This window comes from Elephantulus edwardii, unplaced genomic scaffold (genome assembly GCF_000299155.1).
Source record: "Elephantulus edwardii isolate Elephantulus edwardi_28Jun2011 unplaced genomic scaffold, EleEdw1.0 scaffold00178, whole genome shotgun sequence".
In the NCBI taxonomy this organism is placed as follows: Eukaryota; Metazoa; Chordata; class Mammalia; order Macroscelidea; family Macroscelididae; genus Elephantulus; species Elephantulus edwardii.
The window spans coordinates 833,816-839,321 of record NW_006399928.1 but is presented as its reverse complement, the minus strand read 5'-3'; positions in this window follow the sequence as shown (position 1 = coordinate 839,321).

Below are 5,506 nucleotides of genomic sequence, written 5' to 3'. Positions count from 1 at the left end.
AGATTCATCCTGGAAAGGGTCAAACTGGGCTGCTCCTTGGAGGCAAGGATTCTAAGGCTCCGTCTAACATACTTTGGACATGTTGCAAGGAGGGGACAGGTCCTTGGAGAGGTACATCATGTTTGGTAGGGTGCAGGGACAGCGCAGAAGGGGAAGGCCCCCTATGAGGTGGATTGATTCAGTGACTGGGGTAATCGGGATGGGTGTGTCGGAGACGGTGCGATTGACACAGGACAGATCAGAGTTCAGGGATGTTGTACATAGGGTCTCTATGTGTTGCAAGCAACGCCATGGCACATAACAACAACAACATAACGAAAGACTATATTTCAATAAATTTGAAGACTATAATAATCTTTATTAAGTCTATAGTCTTTTCAATCTCTTACTGTGATGTTAAGAGCTGGATAAGCTATAAGGATGACAGAAGAAAAATTGATTCCTTTTAACTGTCATATTGGAGAAGAGAGCTAAAGATCCCATGGATTTTCAAAAGAACAAATAGTTATGTCTTGGATAAGGTGCATCCAGAGTACTTCTTGAAGGCAAAGATGATAAAACTTTGTCTCACATACTTCTGATATATTGCTAGGAGAGGCTATTCATTGGAGAGGAGCATTATAATGCTTGGGAGGATGGAGAGACAGCAAAAGAGAGTAAGATCCTCAACTAGATGGACTGACTCATCAGTAAAAAAGATTAAGACCCTCAAACAGATGGACTGACACATGGTTACGATCTGTTGTTAATAGGGTTGTTGTGAGTTGTATTGGACTTGACGGCAACTAACAACAATAACAAGAGGAAATGAACAAATTTCTAAGGGGCATAATTTTTTCAAATTTGAATATACAGAGTAGAAGAAATTGAGCAAGTCATCAAAAAAATTCCAAACAAATAAAAGCCCTAGGTCAGACAGCTTTACTGGTGAATTCTACCAAACATTTGGAGATGAGCTATCACAAATCTTACTTAAACAATTTCAAAATATATAAAAAGAAAGAACACTCCAAAGTTCACTCTATGAAGCCAAAAAAGAAAATTATATGCCAATATCTCTCAAGAGCATAGACCAAAAAAAATCTGTAACAAAATTCTAACCAACATAAACCAATAGTACATGAAAAAATAATCATCACGATCAAGTTGGGTTTGTAACAGGCATGCAACATAAGAAAAACAATTCATGTTATTCATCACATTGGTAAAGAAAAGGATGAGAATCATGATTATGTGAAAAGATGCAGAAGAAGCTTTCAACAAAATTTGACCCCCTTCTCTGTTTAAAATTCACAACAAAACAAAAATAAAGGGAAATGTCATCAACATAGTTAAAAGTGTATACTCAAAACCAAAGGCCACCATTATTCTCAATAAAGAGAGAGACTGATGGTGTTCCTCTTACAGAGATCAGGCAAGGATGATGCCCTTTCTTTGATTCTTTTTAATATCTTATTGGAAGTCTGAGCTATCAATTAGGCAAAAGAAGGAAATAAGGGGCATTCAAATTGGCAAAGAAGAGGTAAAGTTATCTCTATTTCAAGATGATATGATACTGTACATAGAAAACATCAAAGACTCAACATAAAATTATTAGTCCTAGTAGACCAATTCAGCAGTGACCAGTTACAAGATTAACATACAAAAATCAGTCTGGTTTCTCTACAGTAGCAAGAGAACTTACTTAGCAAAGGAGGGGAGGAGAAAAAACCCTTCTTAAGTTAACTGCAAGATAACATACCTGGAAGTAAACCTAACTAGAGACACAGAATACCTATAAAAGGACAACTATGAAACACTACTACAAAAACCAGTAAGAAATCTAGTTTAAGGGAAAATATTCCTTATTCATGTATAGGAAGACTCAACATTTTGAAAATGACAATCCTATGAAAAGTGATCAGTAGGCTCAACACAATCCCACTATAGACTTTAATGTCATGCTTCAAAGTGAAAGAAAAGGCAGTTTCTAGTATCATTTGGAAAGTTGTGAAACTCTGAAACCTCTTCACCGGCCATGATCTTTCCAATTGCATTCTTTGCATCAGAGAGCTGAACAATAAATAAGGATGACAGAAGAATTAATGCCTTTGAACTATGGCATTGGAGAGTTACTGACCATCCCATGGACTGCCAAAAGAACAAATATATCTTGGAGAAAGTGCAGCCAGAGTGCTCCTTGGAAGCAAAAATTATAAAGCTTCACCTCACATACTTTGGACATGTTGCTAGGAGAGGCTATTCTATAGAGAAGGACATGACGCTCATAAAGGTTGAGAGTCAGTAAAGGAGAGGAAGGAAGACTTTCAACCAGGTGGATTAACACTGTGACTGCCATAATCTCAATGGGTTCTAGTGTGTCAGGAAGTGTGAGGATGGCACAGGATAAGACAGGGTTCAGATCTGTTATTCGTTGAGTTGCTGTAGGTTATACTCAACCAGACGGCACCTAACAACAATAACTATTACTAAAAAAAAACCAAAATGAAAGTTAGCAAATTCTCTAATCATAAAACCTACTGCATAACTGTAGTAAGCAAAACAATAACATACTGGCACAATGACAGGTACATGGACAAATGGAATAGAATTGAGAAATCAGAAATCAACACATCTACCCAAGGTCAACTGATATTCAGCAAAGAAATAAAACCCTTAAAATTGGGAAACAACAAGTCTCTAACAAATTGTTCTTGGAAAACTGGATATCTACCTGCAGAATACCAAAACAGGGTCCATATTTCAATATACAAAAACCAACTCAAGCTTCTTTAGGGACCTAGGGGTAAAACCAAAAATAAAAAAGATTTTGAGAGGAAAAAATAGGAACAAATTTCAAAACCTTATCTATGGTATGAATAGGCTTGTAAACATGACAAAAATGTGCAATCAAGACAGAAAAGAGTGGACTAATAGTCTTCTAAAAAGAAAATCTGTACATGCATCAAAATGTATGTGCATCCATACTTTCTCAAAAGCTTAAAAAGGAAGTCCTCATAAACTTCGAAAATACTTGACAATGACATTTCAGACAAGGAATTCATGACTAAAATATGTTTTTTATTGACTATGCAAAAGCATTTTACTTTGTGGATCATAACAAACCACAGCTAACATTGAGGAGAATGGGAATTCCATGAGCTTATACAAAACCTACACCTAGACCAATAAGGTTTTGTTTGAACAGAATGAGTGAGCATTGTATAGTTTAACATAAAAAAAGGGGGGAAGCATCAGGGCTGTATCCTTTCTCCATGCCTTTACAATCTGTATGCTAAACAACTTATTTGAGAAGCTGGATTCTACAACCTGTTTTATGCAGATGGCACAAGCTTGCTTACTGAAAGAAAAGAGGAGTTGGAGCACTTATTGCAGAGGATCAAACACTGCAGCCTTCAATATAATTTACATCTCAACATCAAGAAAACAAAGACCCTTACCACTGGGCTGATAGGTAACATCATAATAGATGTAGAAAAGATTGAAGTTGTTAATGATTTGATTTTTACTTGGATCCACAATCAACTAAATGGTATATTGCACTGTGGAAGTCTGCTGTCATGGACTTCTCCAAAGTGAAGAGTGATATGTCAGCTTAAAGAGTAAAGTGCGCTTGTTTCAAGCCATGGTCTTTTCAAGCACTTGTTATGCATCTGAGAACAGGACAAGGAATAAGGATGACAGAAGGATCTAGTCCTTTTGAGTTTGGTGTTGGAGAAAAGCACTGAGTATACCATGGACTGACAAAAGAACAAACAGATATGTCTTAAAGAAAGTACAGCCAGAGCACTCCTTGGAGGCAAGAATGGTGAAGCTTCATCTCACATAATTTGGGCATGTTGTGAGGAGATGCTGTTTCTTAGAAAAGGACATCATGCTTGAAAAGATGGAAGGTCATCAAAGGAGAGGAAGACCTTCAATGAGATGAACTGACCCAGTGCTGTATTGGAATAAAGTATAGCAGAGATAATAAGGATGATGTAGGATAGGACATGGTTTAGATCTGTTATTTATAAGATTCCTATGAGTAGTACTTGACTCAACAGCACTTAATAACAACAACAACAATAATACAATGTTTCCACCAGAAAAGGAGAGATAATCAATCCAATTACAAAATTAGCAAAAGACATGAAAAGGTACTTCACTAAAGAAGATATTCAGATGGCCAACAAACACATGAGGAAATGCTAAACATCATGACATCAGATGCAAATCAAAACAAGGATCTCACCTCAACAGCAATAGCAGATTTTAACAGGACAGCTGGTGAGGAAGCAGAAAGTTTGGAATTTCTCATGCATTGCTGTTTGTGGGATTGTAAAAAGCTACAATGGAAGTCAGATTGGTATTTCCTTCAAAAGATGAATATAGAAATCCCACATGGCCCAGCTATTCCACTACTAGGAATACATCCCAAGGAAATCAGAGCTGAGAAACAAACAGATGTATGTACATTTATGTGCATCAGAGCCTTATTCACAATAGCAGGAAAATGGAGACAGTCCAAATGCCTATTCACAGAGTAATGGGTAGAGAAATTGTGGTACACGCACACAATGGAATACTATACAGCCCTAAAGAACAATTAATTTGTAAAATACTACTCACATTGGGAAATCTAAAGGGTATTATACTTAGTGAAATATCTCAGCCACAAAAGGACAAATACTGCAAAAGATCATCACTGTGATGATTATAATAGAGTAACTGAGGAAGTACAGGGGTCTGTGGAGAACAGAAAGAGAATGTTCAGACCATGAACACTGTAAAAGACCAGAACGAGGGAGGATTAACCTGGAAAAACTGATGTAAGGACAACGTAGCTATTGCAATTAGCAAATACGAATAGGGCATGTTCAAAAGGTAAGGGAAGAAGATGGATAAATGAAGGAGGGGGAATCATAGGACAGCAGAGAATAGTGGATGGATGGGGGTGTGAATAAATAGGCAAGATGTAATGGGGACTTGATGGAATGGGGTAATAAAAAGCATTGATCAATAATAATTAGTATATAAAACACAATGTGTATGAATGATTGTACCAAATACAATGTACATGGATGAAAAACAATTTAGATTAATTATTTTATTCAAACTAAAACAAAAATTATAAACGATACAAATAATGGATAGAGAAACTATGGTACATCCTCCCAAATGGAGTACTATGCAACTCTGAAAAACAGTAAAGGATTAGGGAAACATTGTATACCATGGATGAATGTAGAGGACATTATGCTTAGTAAAATGAGTCAGTCACAAAAGAACACACAGGGTATAAGACGACTGTTAAGTAAAACTAAAGAAAAGTTTATATTCTTTCTCCCATGGAACAGCTGGTGGATCTGAACCACATGTGTTTGGCTTGGCAACACAACTCCTTAACACTAAGCCATCAGAACATCTTCATTTTTTTCCCCTATAATTATATTTTATTAATTTTCATAAACATTTACAGAGATTTTGGGTTTCCATTCATTCATTGTTGCACTATTCTCTCTAC